At 39.5% G+C, this 17,551-nt stretch overlaps 1 protein-coding gene across 1 annotated transcript in view; it reads left to right on the plus strand.

The window, feature by feature from the left end:
• The window catches only part of tbc1d22a (TBC1 domain family, member 22a), a 170,861-nt gene that overhangs the window by 57,548 nt on the left and 95,762 nt on the right, over positions 1–17,551 (plus strand).

Raw genomic sequence — 17,551 nt, forward strand, 5'->3', positions numbered from 1 at the left:
AAAATTAAGACGTACTCAATTCTTTCTTGGCCTTGTGTTCTGTAGAAATTGGAATCCACTTGGTATCTCTTTGATTAATGTACTTGTTTACGATTAGAAAATAAAATTTATTCTTTTTAAAAAATAAGCCATATTTAGTCTTGAAAAAAACCTTGAAAATTTCTTCTGAAGACTAGGAACAAATAATTTCTGAGGTATTTTATTGTGGCACTTCAAAGATGAATAATTTTGTGCCAATAAAAGGAAGTTGAATGTGATTAGATGAGTTATACGTTTTTATTTTATTTGGACCAAAGCTAATGGTCCAGCGATAGAGATCAAAATCTGTACTATTTTACAAATGTGTTCGTTTATTATTGCCAATTGTTTAATATTGCCTCATGTACCAAGATACTGTGAAAAATGGTTAAAATAAATAAAATTCATGAATGATTAGCATAAAAGTTATTGGAAAAATTAAACCTGTTCCATTACCTGATTTAGAATATGATTTAACTTGAGCGCCACCTGGAAGATTGTGTGAAAGATTGAAGTGGGAGTGGATGAGGCTCTCAAAGGAAACAATTATGTTTGGAAATTTAATTGCCAAAAAATCTCAACTCTGACTTGCTTTTGAAGTCAAACGAGCTAAAATTCTCAATGAACCATAAAAACGAACTATTTTGCACGGCACTTTGTCAGTCCTATCTTCCTATATTGTGTTCGGTCGTTATGTATGCATGCTTGACTTCACGTAGTTTGATAGCTTGCATCTTAAAAAGCAGTTGCTCATTTAATTATTTTGTTTTCGGTTGCATGGTGATCAATGAGTTTATTTTGTAAATTTAGTGCATTGTTGGCTAAACCTAGATGTGTCGATGAAAGGATGGGTCCACTGATTTTTGAAGTGGTAACAGAAAATGCTGAGGATGATTGGTGAGATAGGTGGCCTCTCTGGAGAGAAAGAAACAGAATTAATGTTTAATGCTGGCGAAATGTCAGGGGTTGATTAATCTGCCTGCAATTTAATGCTGTATCAGAATAATGCTTCTTAACAAAAATGGTGGGGGCTAATTATATTATAATGACACTCCTGAATATGCAGGGAAGGGAGCTGCTTTTGGGTTAATCTTAGTGAATTGTTGCATGTTTTACGAACTGCAGATATGCAAAGTAGTGTTAAACAGGTGCTTGAGATCGATCAGTTCTTTTCAGCTGACCCTCTCCAAAAAAACTTCTCAAGATGTCTTGCTCAAGATGTATTGTAAGCAGCAGCTTCATCTTGAGATGTGATGTTCATCTGGAATTAAAAAAAAACAATGTTTTTTTTGAAGCAAGCATGTGCTCTGTACTAGAGGTAACAATCAAATTGACAAGCAAAACAGGCGCACCTACAAGCACTAAGTAATGCTATTTTTGGAGTGCTGCCTGTGTTGAAAAGAAATGCTTCCACAGAATTCAACAGGCAGAGATGTAGCAGAATGTGAAAATGGCAGCATACAACTTAAAGTACCAGAATGAATGCACCTAAATCAGCTTTCCTTTATCAATATTACGCTGAGGATACATCCAAAGTAATAATAATAATAATACATTTTATTTATGGGCGCCTTTCAAAAGTCTCAAGGACACCTTACAGAATTTAACAAGAGTAAAAAACATATAATCGGAGTAAAATAAATAATAAAGACATCAACAATACACAAATTAAAGACAGAATTCGATCCAAAGACAAAAAAAATCAAAAACACAATGTGAAGAGAGAGTAGCGGCAGCTAAACCGCGCCAGCGTACACTCTCCCTTCCGACAGCCATCTTGGACACAAGCTAAAATAATCACTTATACACAGAAATCATCCCCCCACCAATGGTTACCACTGTGTGATAGGAATGGATGTAAACGTGCTTCCATCAGTGTGCATAAATTCGGGTCAGACGGTGGTTTGGTGGCACGGTAATTAAAGGGCCTGTCCCACTAGGCGATTTTTTTAGGCAACTGTCATAGTCGTAGCAGGTCGCTGAAAACCCGGCGACTGGACTAATGGGCCTGTCCCACTTAGGCGATTTTGTTTTAGGCGACTACAACAATGGAATTCACCGAAGTCAGCACCGGCGACAACCTACTTCACCTGAAGACAACCTCGTCATCCTGGCGACAACCTATGGCAGGCAGCACCTACGTCAGGAGAAGACAAGCTACGACAAGCCCATGGTTGCCGACTGTTGCTGAAAAGATTTGAACATTTCAAAATCCAGCGGCGACCAGAAAAACGCTACAACTCTTTGGGCGACTGAGGAGACTACTCACGGCCATACAGGCGACACCCCGGCGACCGTGTGGCAACAACCTAGTCGCCGGCAATCGCCAAAAAATCGCCTAAGTGGGACCGGCCCTCAATGCTGCAATCTCAGCTCCAGAAGCCCTAGTTTAACCTTGAGTGCTCTTTGTTTGACTTTCCATTGTTTCTCTGTAGCTGTGTTTATTTCCTTCAGGTGCTCCTGTTTGCTCCACTGTTCCAAAGATTTACTGCCATGTTAATTGTACATTACCCCTTAGTACAGGTAAATGGTAAAACAAAAAGTATCAAAGGAGTTGAGAAGAGTGTGCAACAGGCAATACGTTCCTGGTAGAATAGGGGCAATGGGATTAATTGGGAGCTGGCATGGACCTGGTGTGTTGAGTGGCTGCCTCTGATATAAGGAGAAAGTAAGAACAGCAATAGAAATAATAAAGGCTGTTGTGAATTGCTCCTTAAAAAATTAACAAAGTGATTTCTAACATTACAGTTGAGTATTGTTACCAGAACATCATATTCAGCTGTTGATCTCGTTGTTATTTGTGAGGCCATCCAGCATTTAATCATCCCTTGAAGGTAGCTGACCACTAGCTTTGAAATGATGTGGCCCATTTAATCTAATATAAGATTGTGTTGTGGGTTAGGGTGTTGTAACAATCTTGGCCTAGTAGTGAGGAAGGTATGGTGATATGCTTCCAAGTAAGGAAACATATAAACCTGAAAGTGTTGCATTTTAATACACCTGCAGCCTTGTTCTTTTAGGCAGTAGAGCTAAGTGATTGGATGGGTTGTGCTGTCATTCAAGATTAAATTTGAAACTGAATTTGAATTTGAAGCTGAATGTGTTCAAATTTTCTCAATGACAGTACAAATGTGTGTGGTAGATATCTTTGATTATTATGCTATTCAGTATTTAAAGTTACATTACTCTAGGTTGAAAGAGTAAGCAATTAGGACTAAACTTGGGAGTTATCAATGTAAAATTAGATACCTAACATTCTAATCTTAAATCATCTTAATACAGCAGCATCGTGGTGTATTATTGTGGCACAGTGGCAATAGACAATAAGTGCAGGGGTAGACCATTTGGCCCTTCGAGCCAGCACCACCATTCAATGTGATCATGGCTGATCATGCCCAATCAGTACCCCTTTCCTGCCTTCTCCCCATATCCCTTGACTGCGCTGTGGCGCAGCTGGTAGTACTACTGCCTTCGGATCGTTTACCTTGTCGCGGTGAAGAGGCTTGCATATCCTCATTATTCCGAGAATGATGCCGTTGGAAACGCCAGCTTCTTCTGGTAGGGCCACCCATGGCGGCAAGGTTGAGGATGAGGGTCCAGACTAAGAATGGTCCAACCTACAAGATCAAAACGGCGGACCTGGCGGATGAAGTAACCTTGAACTCAACGGCTGTGACGGTGGATGAAGACTACAATAGACCTAACAGCTCCAATCGTCTTGGTTCCTGTGCCATTGGAATTAGTTGATTGATTTGTGAAGGACCGTGTGCTTCTTGGAGTGCAACATCAAGTACACGTTAAGCAAACACACGCACAGGCATATTTGTTCTGAGAGCAGAAAAACAACGGAACGTATCCCTCGACCTCGAGGGATAGCCACGACTAATGCCTCGCAGTGCCAGAAACTTGGGTTCGATAGTGACCTTGTGAGTTTGCACATTCTTCCTGTTACCACGTGTGTTTCTTCTGTGTGCTCCAGTTTTCTCCCACATCCCAAACACATTTGGGTTGGAAGGTTAATTGGCCTGAAATGGCCCTGATATGTTGGAAGTGGCTGAGGAAATGGAATAACATAGAACTAGTGTGAATGGACTGTTGATATTTGGCATGGACTCGATGGGCTGATGGCCCATTTTCCCAGCTGTATCTCTAACCAAAAAGAGTAAAACTATGTCATGGGGGTGGTAGAAGTCGTCTGCAGTGTTTTGTGGGTTGTAATGAACGTTTGTCATTCACTCAGTTGTAACCGGGAAAGCTACGCATTTTTTAAAATGTGCGTTTGTATGAAACCTGAGGCACATCAAATTATTTCATAATTGCTATAGCTCTGTTATGAAATGGTAGGCTTGGCGTAATTTGTACACTAAAATTTTGCAAATGGCTCTAAATCTTTATTTGCTGAATGTCTCATCTTGAAACTGCTCAGATTGCAGGAGTGGGTTTTGAAGTATAAGGAATAATTTGAATGCTGTTTGAAAACATTTGTTATATGCTTCTCCTGTGTTATTAATATTTTTTTGCTTCAGTCATTCAATGTGCATCTGGCTAGATTTTTCTGGACTGGGTCACTTGGAGTCCCAGCCTGCAGATTTCACCCCTCTGCGCTCATGTGCTTCAACATTTCTGTAGTCAGGTGACTAGATCTGAGCAGCAACTAGGCCTCGGTTGTTGTCGTTCAGTGGTTGCATCCTGGAATGCCCCAATTGACAGAGGGCAACTGGGTTAGAATATCTATATATCTCTATAATACTAAAAGTCTTCCTATTGTTTGTGTTTGTGCCCACGATGTGTCTCTGTGTCAATCTGGTTTTCCTATCTTCTTCCAAACGCTAGGCCACAGCCTTCCCATTTTCACACATCCTACTCAAAATTTTCCTGTGGTGGCGATAAACATATTCCCGTCGCATTCCCACCTATATTTCCGAAGTTATTAATCCTTGAAATTTTAAAAATAGCCTCCAAACTCACCCATTTCGCAAAAATAAATCCGAATGACGTCACAACGCACTTGCAAGGCAGGATGGGACATTCCGAGGGGGTGGGGCACTCCAGCGCACGCGGTGAACGTGGAGTGGCAGCGGCTTCCGGCGCCCGACAGCCACCCAGTACCTGGTGGGGAGGGTGGTGCTGCGGGCCGAGCCCGGGGACTGGGCCTGGGCTGGAGCCGAGCCTGGTGCTGGAGCTGGAGTGAAGGCCGAGCCCGGGGCTTGGGATGGGGCCGTGACTGGGGCTGAGAAAGAAGCCGCCGCTGGAACCAAGGGTGAGCCTGTGTCTGGGGTTAGGGACGAGCCCGGAGATGAAGTCGGGGCCTGGACTGGAGCCCAGGCGGTGGCTGACCTGATGGCTCAAGTCTACAGCCAGGGCCGGGCCGAGTAGGAGAACCAGGCCGAGTTGCAGGCCCTGGCGCTGCTCTTACCACCTGGGTAGATGCTGGTGCAGGGAATGGGAGTGAGGTGAGGAGGATGAGGGAAGTGAGGAGGATTAGGGAAATGAGGAGGGAGATGGGGCGGGGAGTGGGGTGGTAGAAGGAGATGGGGAGGGGTGGAGAGAGGGGAAATATCCTGAGGAGGGAGGTGGGGGTAGGGAGGCTAGGGAGAGGAGGGGGTAAGGAGGCTAGTTGCCATGTCTACAATCCCTCTCTCTAGCACCCCTCCCTCCCCCTCCCTATCTACCCTCACTCCCACCCTCTCTACCCCCTCCCTCATTTTCACATTTTGTGTCTACCTAAAAACAAAAATGTCTTGCATTTCAAAATTGAATGGGTGTCAATAGTTTATGGTAGATGAGCTGAGTGACTTTGACCTGAGAGCCTTTATTTTACCCAGACTGACACTGCCCAGCAACAGAGCATTCATGACCACTGCAAAATGATCAGTCACTCAGTAGTCGTGAAATTTGAGAAGGTCTATGTGTCAGAGACTTCTTCTGGAATGGCTGAATGTTGCTGGTTCTATTAGAGTCACTGACTATAACCAGAAATTGTTTTCTATGTAGTCTGAACTGAGTGGAGATGACATTTACCCTGGGGAAATGGATGTGCTTGATAGTACAAAAACGTGAGTCTTGCGTCATCAGTTAGATGTTCATTAACCAAGGGTGTTGTGCTGATTTTTTTCTCTGCCATTTTAATTGTAAATTAATTAACACTAATGGGCTCACTTCCTCAGAAGACGCCTTCACATTATCAGGAGTCAATTTCGCACAACGATATCTCAAAATCTTGTCAATCTAAATTCGAGATTCTGGATTTTAGAAGAGCAATACTTCCACTTCAATTAATCTTGCGTACATCATTGTATTAATTGTGCCAGACTTCAGTGCATGAAGGTAATAGTTTTCAATCCCAAAAGAATCGTAGCTGTAGAAGCTGCACACAGTGTGCTGACAGCAGCTTTAAACTGTACGTCTTTTGTGCTTGTGTCATCTCTCAGCCAGCTGTAATTCCTTACAGTGGTTCTGCCAAAGCAAAAGTTCCGGAAGATTTGCACTTTTAAACTTCACTGTCTATGTTACTGACATTGTAAGATGCAGATCATTAATTATTACTCAGTGAAGAGCACAGGGAAAAGTTAGAGAAATAACACATGCCAGGCCTGAAGCCTGCAGTTCCCATTGGAGTACATTTTTCCCGACAACTACATTAATTGCAACTAGCTTTGAACTTTGAATTCTAATAGTTTGACACCTAAAAAAGTCGTTGGCTGGTATTCAACAATTTGTTGTTACTGTGTGTGTCTCAACTGCACTTTTTACCTTCACATTGGGTAGTGAAATGCTTCGTTACGAATAATCAGGTTAGCAAATTTTTGAAGATAGAACATTTTTAATGCAAGGATTGTCACATCTATAACATGTGACTAGGTTTCTGTTTTGGCCAATCAGTTTTTGATGTCCAAAGACGTTTTATTTTCAACTTCCACTAAGATTATTGCTGCCACATTGTATTTGTGGCTTCCAACCTGTTTTTGAGAGCAGATAACCATCTTGTCTATTCTTGCGGTTGGTTCTCGCCCATTTTAAAAGAAAAGAAACAATTTTCCCACCCAAGCTTGTATACTTCATGGATCTGCAATGAGCAGAAATTGTATTTTGTCTTGTTTTTAATTTTTTTTGGGTGTTCACAAGCTCTTGGTAATATTCACAAGCTCTTGGTAAATCGAGAGTTGGAGTTGGTGACAGGAGCAATGTGACCCTCTCTGCATAAAAAATATTAATTTAAAAAGTACAGCATTTACCTCTTTCATCCATGGCAACTCTGACTACTTCTGGAAAGGCAATTTAAGCCAAAACTCCACTTGAACCCCAGGTAGCGATGCTTGCTTCTACAACAGCTGATTGGAATTTATTTATCATGTTGAGTGGAAGGGAAAGCAGAAATAGAGATAGAGTTGGTCTTTTCCCATTCTGGGGAAGTCTAGAACTAGAGGGCTCAGAGTGGAAACATTTAAATTTATCATATGGTGGTGGTTCTGTGGAACAAGATGCCAGCGGTGGTGATAGACGCAGAAAAGTTGTGTTTGAAATGCATTTTAACAGGCACTTGGATAGCAAAGGAGTAGAGGGTTACTCCTCTCATCTGGGCAAATGGAAGTAGACGGAATCACAACTAAAGTTGTAAAATGACAAGAAACTTTGGTCACACAATCATATCCTCATCTTCCACATCCAGGAGAAAGATATGCCAGTGGGCCTCGCACTATAAATGTGACTACCTTCACTAAGGTCTGTTAGAAGCAACTATGGAGAGATCTCTCTACTGGTTGTCACAGGGCATGTTGTTGACAAGGTCCTCCACAACGGTCTCGTCCCAGTGACTGAAGAGCTGCACCTATGAATTACAGTTTTGATTTTGCTCATGGAAACACTGCAGACAAGATCTTGACTGACAATTTCAAGAGAAATACAAAGAGCATTGTTTTTGTCTTCAGCTTTTGAAGCTCAATCAGGAGGAATGCCAAAACAGCATCTCTGAATTGACTTCCCCATGAAATGTATCTCCCTACTTTTGCTTTGTGATGCTTTGCAAGCTGTTATCCTGACCTGTGGGTGCACAGCAGAGCCATTACTCGTCCACACTGGTGTAAACCAAACTGACACTATTTATTTTCATTCTTTCTCTCATAATGCTGCACTGCATCAAAGCTAAAGTGCAGGACAAGTGAGGGCAGCAATGCCGTCCCTGCCCCCGTACAAGGTTCTTACTCTAGTCAGATGGCTGTGGAGTGCAGATGACACTTGCATCTGTATATATTTAGAGATTGAGCTCCAAGACAGCATGGCTTGTTCTCTGAAGTATTCAAGAGGAAGGGGCCCACATTGAAACATGCACAAACATTTTTTTCCACCAACAATAAAGTTCCATGATGGGAGCTGGGAAATGTGGACTACTTCAGAGCCAGTTCTGAAAGCAGAGTACAAAGATTAAATTCCCAATTTCCTGCCTTGCGCCAGTCAAGTCTTTAGCCAACTGAGAATATGGATGTATGAAGGTAAAGGCTCACACCTGGTACAAAAGCAGGATTGACTGCAGCAAAGATCGTACTGTCCAATGTTTCTGAGACTGGGACTACCAACACTACGTACCTTAAAGCATAGAGGAATACTGCTGTCTGGTCAATCCACTTGCAAACCAATGTTATTGGCTTCTGATAAACTGATTTTACCAGCAATGAGGCTCTGATAAAATGTAGTTGATTCTAATGGTCTGGCTATGTCATTCACATGCCTTCCATCAAACACGTGAAAATAACACTTTATTCCAACCTCTGTCCGTGTAAGAGATGACCAGGTGGACAGTGGAAATAATGTAAGAAAGTTCTCAAAGTCTCCTTGTGAAAATGCACCATTGCCTTTGACTCCAGCAATTCCCTGGACCCTAGCCACTCGGTGTGAAAGAACATACAGAGAAGCAGAAAACCTCATGAGCATTTATTGAGATCTCACAAACTCCCAATAAAAGCAGCAGGGAGAGAGCTCACCTCAAACTACCCAACCATTCAGTGTCGCATCTTTACTGTGCAGGTTCTTTATTGGCTTCAATAGCCACCCCAATCGACAGGACTGGAGTCCTGTTGTCTTTAGTCTTGTCAAAGCTGTGCCCTAAATTTAAAGAACAAGTTTCTGCTTCTCCAGAAATGTGTGTTTGGGGACTTGGACAGAGGAATAGGATTGCAATGGAAGTGTGGGGCAGTGTTGTGACCCATCATTATTACCTTGAACCCAATATTCTTTCAGAGTATCTGAGAGGGTTTAGGAAATATGCTTGAATTACCCTGGGCTCTATTGTAATAATTACTCTAAATTAGCTGCCAGCTGAGCCGATCTATAATTTATTTTTGACCTTTAATCACATTTGTTCACACTTCTTATAACATATAACAATTACAGCATGGAAACAGGCCATCTCGGCCGTACAAGTCCGTGCCGAACAATTATTTTCCCTTTGTCCCACCTGCCTGCACTCATACCATAACCCTCCATTCCCTTCTCACCCATATGCCTATCCAATTTATTTTTAAATGATATCAACGAACCTGCCTCCACCACTTCCACTGGAAGCTCATTCCACACTGCTACCACTCTCGGAGTAAAGAAGTTCCCCCTCATGTTACCCCTAAACTTCTGTCCCTTAATTCTGAAGTCATGTCCTCTTGTTTGAATCTTCCCTATTCTCAAAGGGAAAAGCTTGTCCACATCAACTCTGTCTATCCCTCTCATCATTTTAAAGACCACTATCAAGTCCCCCCCTTAACCTTGCTCTTCTTGCTCCAACATTTCTGCTCCACTGCTCCACTGTCTTCAAAAATTGATTTCTAAATGATTTCTATTTAATTTTGGTGCTTTGGGAATATGAGACTATTTTCGTCAGCTTATCATGATTAACACTGCTTTCTGGGTCAACATTGGTCTACTTTGCTCCCTTCCAATTACTGCAAAAGACATCTGATCGTTTACAATGTATACACTTTAGAATTTTTTTCTTTTACTATTCTCTGCCTTTTCATGTGATTGTTTTTGTTTCCTCATCTCCAGCTGATTCTCCTAGTTAATTCCTGATACTCGTATATCTACAAAGACAAGAACACAAGAAAATAGGAGGTAGATGTAGGCTATCAAATGCCCCAAGCCTAATCTGTTTTCAGTGTGATTAAGGCTGATCTCTGACCTCGACTTCTTCTGTGCCAGTCCCTTGTAATCCTTGACAACTCAAAACACTTGCTAAAACATCCAGTAATTTTCCTCTATCTTCCTGAGCGTAGGAAGGGCAGAGAGTTCCAAAGATTTGCTTTCCCGTGAAAGAAGGTGGCTTTCTTAAAATTCAGTCTGTGCCACTTCATTCTCTTGTTCCTAATAGCCCTGTCCCATGGTACGAGTTCATTCCAAAAGCTCTCCCGAGTTTTCATCATGTTGAAAAATCTTCATGAGTCTTCCCGTGCTTACCTGCCGTTAGCGAGTCTTCCCGAGTACCTGCCATTAGCGTTACGAGCCGCTAAGGGATGTCCCCGAGCTCCGACGTACCCGCTACGTTCATTCTTCGTGCTTACCACGAGTTTGATTTTTTTTTTAAAATCGGGAGAGCTCTTGGAATGAACTCGTACCATGGGACAGGGCTTTAATGGTTCTAAAAAATATATCAAACCTAATGCCACTATGACGGGAGGTCCCACAAACAGCAATCTGTTGGAATGAATTTAATGGTGGGATAAATATAGACACAAACATTGGGGATTACTTTCAAGTGTCTTGGGATTCATTTATGTTGGTTTGTGATCTGTGAGTGCAGGTTAACGTGTTATCGTGAAGATAGCACCTCCAAGAGTGCAGTATTTCCTTGTGCTATACTGAAGTGGTATTCTAAATTTTCATGTTCAAATCTTTAGAATGCAATTTGGACGTTTCAGATTTCAGACAGAGGTGTAGATGCGACTGTCGAGCTATCACTGACACTGCTTAACCCTTTCCACTCTATTCACGGATATTAGTAACAACGTCATTGAGTTGTAACGAGTAAAGTTTGTCATATATGGTAGTGGGTCATTACCCCATCATGCCAATACTCAATTATATTGTCACGTGTTTCTGTGTATGCCAGTTTTCTCAGATCAGTGAATGATGAGTTGGGTCAGGATTGCTGGCAACATTTTCCCAATGTGTTTCAAGAGCCACCTGTAAATGTCCCAGTTAAGATTCAGTTTTGTTCACTTAACTTTCTCCGGTTCTGCAATTACATCTACTATCTTTCTATTCTGTTTGGTTTGTTGATACATTTGCTGCTTTGTATACTCATCAAGCGTTCGGGGATTCATATTTTTATTTAGAATTATCTATTTAAATATCAACACAAACAACTTCTCAAAGTATCTTGTAACTTCTCTGGAATTCCATCTCCATAACGGTTTGATCCGTTATGGCCTTCAAGTTCCTCACTCCTTGTTTATTAACAGCTTCAAAGAGCATTTCTTTGACTTTACTTTTAGCTATCCCTCTCTTCCTGTGTTGGCAAGAACTCTATTGTTATGTCAGTCCAAACATCCTACAATATTATTCTGTATTGAATGTTCTTTAAGAGTAGTCTGTTAATTAATGTTGAAATGTCTGATGTTTTCATTTATTCGATGTTAGTCCCTCGCTCCCATGATGGTTTATTTCTTATCTCTTTCCTTGCTTTTTCCATTACAATTTATATTGTCACATGTTATTGATTTTGTCACATGTACAGTGAAAAACTTATTAGTCAAAAAGTACAATCAAGCCATACACAAGTACAACAGGTAGTGTAAAAGTACATGCAAAATGTATGTACAAACATTTTTAGATTTATAAGTGTGTTCAATGTTTAGATAATCACTTCTTAACAAACAAATGACGGTTTGGATTAAGCAGCAATAGTGTCCAATAAGAAATATATATTTTACTGCACTTAACATTTGTAGAATTTAAGATATTTCCATTTTGTACAACTGAATTTTCGGACAGAAAGTTATTTTTATCATTAGTTTTTTGCTAGTATTTGCACTTTTATTAATCCTGTAAAATTGAGCATGTTGCTGTAATTTCTTTGTAGCTTCTCCAGAAATAGTCTTCCATGAGCACCCTCTGGTGGAGCTATTGATGAGTACAGCACCAAGAATCTGTGTAGCTAGTTGTGGCAAGTAATTTCATTAACTTTTTATTCAATGAGTATAATTAGAATTTATATCATTAAATTTAATATAATAATGAGTATAATTAGAATATTTGTAATTTGTTGGTTATATTTTTCAAGCATGCAATGATATTAGTTTGAAGTTAGTAATCTCCGCAAACTCATTTCATTAATGTAAAATAGGCTTTAAAAGAGATGATCAAAGATTTAATATTATTGTGTTATACAGTATTTTCTATTTGATTGTAAAAATGTGATGTATATTGATCACTTCCACAGTGCTACATCATGACCTTTTGCAAAAAGAACATGGCTTTTACATGAGTTATTTGGAGCAGAAATCAACTATATATAATTCAGTGATTGGATGATAAACATAAGACTTTCTCCTTAATGTCATGTGTCTCTGTCATATGTAGTAAACCTGTGAGGAAAAACAGAGATAATCAAAAGATAATTAAATGGCTGAAAACTAAAGGAAAATAATCCCATTTCATTTGATATACTACAATTTAGAGCTTTATGATCACCTTTTTGAAACTATCCTGAAGAGGACCGCAATACCCCAAGTGTGTCTGAAATAATCATAATGCTGATACTCGTGTAGGTTTGTAGAAGAAACACCAGAATTGTACTATGCAGTATAATTACATAAATCAGCCCATTTGTGAGTCCTTCGGATTCGGATAAATCAAATGGAAACCATTCTAGTGCCTAATTAATTTTTTTGGTGTGCTGGTATATGCCCGTGTGGCTTTTTTTACATGGACTTGTACTCCCAGGATTTTACACTTGTATGTTGTGACTATGGTAAAATGCGTTTATGAATTAAAGAAATAAGAGTGTTTCTTGTTAAGTTAACATCATCACCTGACCTTTATTTTAATCAACTTGCGCAATACATATCCGATTTCTCATCGTTATGTGAGAACGATGAGTTGTAATAAATACTTTAAAATTTAGGACTGTAGACTTCAACTGTAGTGTATTTGTTGTCATGTTTTATTTCCAAGACCACAGTCAAGATAGTGCTTCAGTATAAAGTCACTAATGCTATTCAATAGTTGTATATGAGGTCAGCATGATAATTTTTCTAATTATATAGGCTTTGCTGATGAGATGTGGGTAATTAGTTGCAGCACTTGTCATTAAATAGTGTCTACCCCAGGGAAATGATCCCTTCAAGTACAGAAAAGCTACATGAAAATTAATCTTTAGCAGTCAGACTTTGTAACAAAGCAAATAAATCACAGCATGGATCGCATTGTTTCGCTCAGCATATGAATACTTGAATAAGACTTTCTCAAAAGACTTGAGGAAAATGTAACGTTTATCAATTTAAATGATCAAAATAACATGTTATAGCATGTCTTTATTTGCATTTTGGTAATTTAGTTGTTTAATATTTGCCTTTATTGGGACAGTACCAACCATTCTGATAGGTTTTGTAATGTCAGGGATTTTTGCAGTACATTCAACAGCATATTTCTTACCATGATTATTTTCATGAAGGAACCAACGTAATGTGTAATTAAAATATGCTCTCTCACTGTAATGATTTTTATAGATATTTGTAAATTATGCATGGATTAATTTTATTTTTGTCAAATTTGATTTCAAATTTAGAATTTTAAAGTTATTGATATAGATAAACTGTTTCTGCTTATTAAAGATTCAATGCCAAGGAGGAATGGTCAATTAGTAGGAGTTAAAACTTTTCAGGAGTGTAGTTGGAAAACCCCACAAATGAAAATAGGACTAAATATTCTATCATTTTTTTTTTTCCATTCATTGTTGTTTCCTGGAAATATGGACCAACTTGTTCTGTGTTAATGAGCTGCTATTAAAGGCATCAGTATATTAATGTTGCCATAATGTATTGGTAGAGTTCATAAATGGAATCCCTAATCCATATCTGTTTACGCCTGTTCATAGAATAATCCTATTCTCTCCCTAGTTTCCCTGTAACTTTTTTTTTGCCCAATCTCCAACTCCTGGATTCTATCAATTACCTAAACACCAGGAATAATTTGTAGTCGCCATTTTAATTGTTTATTTGTTTCTTAATAATATAAAATTAGTTGATTTAAAAAAAAAAGCAATAAAGCAAACTTCACCATTTTTTTAACAAATATAAATTTGGCCTAGCAGCCTTTACCATCCCTTCAAGTTCAAAACGGGTATAATCTAATGCAGATTCAGAAGACAAATTCCCTGGTGTGACTGCTGGCTTCATAGAGAAGCTGGTGCTTTGCTGCAGGAGTGCAATGTTTGAGCACAGAAGTTTGATCTGGGATTTTCTAGCATTCTGATCTGTTTAAGCTATTGTCTCATGAAATATAAATGTAATTAGCTATTGAAGCTTTTTTTGTTAAATGTTCTTGGTTTATTAGATTAATTGTGGAAATTGTTTACATTGAAATAAGACATGGTGTTGCCATAATGTATTGGTAGAGTTCATACCTTTTCTCTGTCTAGCCCTAAATTTACTCTGGATTTTTACTTGTCGAAATGTAATAGGCCACATTTAACTGATCCTTTTGCGAGGCACCTGAAAGAACTTGAAATTGGTCATGACGTGATGCCATTCTGCTGGCTGAGGAAATGCTGTCAAGGTGGATGCAGTACCATTATTATTCCCCATTATTGTTAATATCTAACAGTAATATGCAAGTGATTTTTCAAAGGAGCATGAAAAAATATACTCTGGAAATTCAGCAGAATATTGGAAGTTCTCAAGATATAATAAGTAAATGACTTTCTGAGTGTCATGCTTAATTTTGCACAGCTATCAATACATTAAAACTGGTTATGGGTCATTTTGGACAAAATAAAGATGTATGTTACCATTCTGCCGTTTTGAAAACGTTGCCCTTTTGATGGTGATACAGGTACTTTGATCGTAGACACATACTTCATTGCATGTGCCCTTCCAAATTGTGCAAGGTGATATCTTGAGGATGTATGTTCTCAATGTAAATCATGGCACAGGACTGAAAGTTGACATCAAATTGTACCACGATCTTTTAAAATTTTTAAATTCTGTTTGAATCCATGCTTGGTTATTTCCATTTCTTTCTTTACCTACCAAATGGCCATCACCTTTGCTGTTAATTCCTTTGTGCTGGCGACCTATTTTTCAGGAAGTGCTTTTGATGGTGAGGTTCAGAGAATGTTGAACTTGTTTTTCAGACAAGAATGTCAGTTACAATAAATAATTGATTTCACTTCTATGATCTCAGCATTATAGCAATCGCTAGGTTTCATTCAGCATTTGATTATTACAGCTTTACATTCTGATTCTAACTGCACGTTTCCCCAAATCCTTTTGGTTATTCATCGATTGCCTTTAGGTTACTTATCTATTGAAAATGGGCAAATCATTTTTTCAAGAGATAAAAAGAGCAAAGTTTCACTGTTGATTCTCGAATTCTAGGTTTGAAGGATGGAAGGGAAAATAGGCTCATAATTTTATCAAATATATAGTTGCAGAAAAAGTTATGTAAAGAAGCATTTATAAAGTGGTGGCCAATTAGGAAAGGGGGAGATGCAACGAGACCTGGGTGTCATGGTACACCAGTCATTAAAAGTAGGCATGCAGGTGCAGCAGGCAGTGAAGAAGGCAAATGGTATGTTAGCATTCATAGCAAAAGGATTTGAGTATAGGAGCAGGGAGGTTCTACTGCAGTTGTACAGGGTCTTGATGAGACCACACCTGGAGTATTGCGTACAGTTTTGGTCTCCTAATCTGAGGAAAGACATTGTTGCCATAGAGGGAGTACAGAGAAGGTTCACCAGACTGGTTCCTGGGATGTCAGGACTTTCATATGAAGAAAGACTGGATAGACTCGGTTTGTACTCGCTAGCATTTAGAAGATTGAGGGGGGATCTTATAGAAACTTACAAAATTCTTAAGGGGTTGGACAGGCTAGATGCAGGAAGATTGTTCCCGATGTTGGGGAAGTCCAGAACAAGGGGTCACAGTTTAAGGATAAGGGGGAAATCTTTTAGGACAGAGATGAGGAAAACCTTTTTCACACAGAGTGGGATGAATCTCTGGAATTCTCTGCCGCAGAAGGTAGTTGAGGCCAGTTCATTGGCTATATTTAAGAGGGAGTTAGATGTGGCCCTTGTGGCTAAAGGGATCAGGGGGTATGGAGAGAAGGCAGGTGCAGGATACTGAGTTGGATGATCAGCCATGATCATATTGAATGGCGGTGCAGGCTCGAAGGGCCGAATGGCCTACTCCTGCACCTATTTTCTATGTTTCTATGTTTCAATGTAAAGGATCAGAATAAGCCCCCTAAAATCTGGGCTGATGATGTTCATTGTTGGGAAATATGAATGCACCCACCCCGACAAAATAATCATTCAGATTTCATTTGAGTACAGGTGGCCTACAGTGGAGGATGTTTTGGTTATCAATATACACAAATTTCACCAAGTGGCGATACAGTTACATGCTTAATCACAGAGGCCGATGAAATGTTTGCCTACCTCCCAAGGGGCTTGAAATACTAATTGGAACAAATGATACAATATTTGAATAAAGCCCAGGTTAGAAAATTAAAATGAACAAACTGAAATTTCTGGAATGTGAAATAAAAATAGAAAATACTGTAAGCACTCAGCAGTCAGGCAGCATATGTGTAAAGAGAAATGGATTATATCTCTGTTCGAAGTTCCTTCATCAATCGTGCAATATTGAAAAAACAAATAAACCTCAAGTTGCAGAGTGGGGAAAGGGAGGATGAATAAATCAAATGACTTCTGCTAAAGGGCGAGGCTAAGCTTACTTTAGTAATACACTGTTCTCAAAGCTGTCTGGTTGATAGATTAATGAGAGAAGGAGTAGGGGAGAAATGCCAACAGATCAGGGAGAACCTGTGGATAGTTAATATTACAGATGTTAAACATACAGCGAAGTGCCCAGCTTTGACGCTAACAGCAAAAGGGAATTGTCAAATATTGGTAGACAAAGTTCATCAGACTTGTGTTGACCCTCTTTGGAATACACTGGAAACTATTGTGTGAGGTCAAGGTAGGAGTGACATTACATTTTGTTTCTTCATTGTAGAAGAGGTCACATCATGAGCAACAGTGAGCTTTGGTTAGATGCCAGCTTGATTACATAGTCTGACTTATCGTGTCGAATTTCAGGGAGGATGCACTGACATAGAAGTGTGATACAGCTTGAGAATTTGGAGATAAATTGTGATGACAGATTGCAAAAAAAAAAAAAATGGGTTTGTATTGTATCTTTTTACAACTGCAGGATATGCCAAAGCCAATGCAATACTCTTGAAGTGTACATAGTCTGGTTAAGCAACATGATTTGTATTCTGAATTCGTAAAGTTGAAGATTATAGAATCATAGAGTATGTTAAC

This window comes from Leucoraja erinacea, chromosome 22 (genome assembly GCF_028641065.1).
Source record: "Leucoraja erinacea ecotype New England chromosome 22, Leri_hhj_1, whole genome shotgun sequence".
Lineage (NCBI taxonomy): Eukaryota > Metazoa > Chordata > Chondrichthyes > Rajiformes > Rajidae > Leucoraja > Leucoraja erinaceus.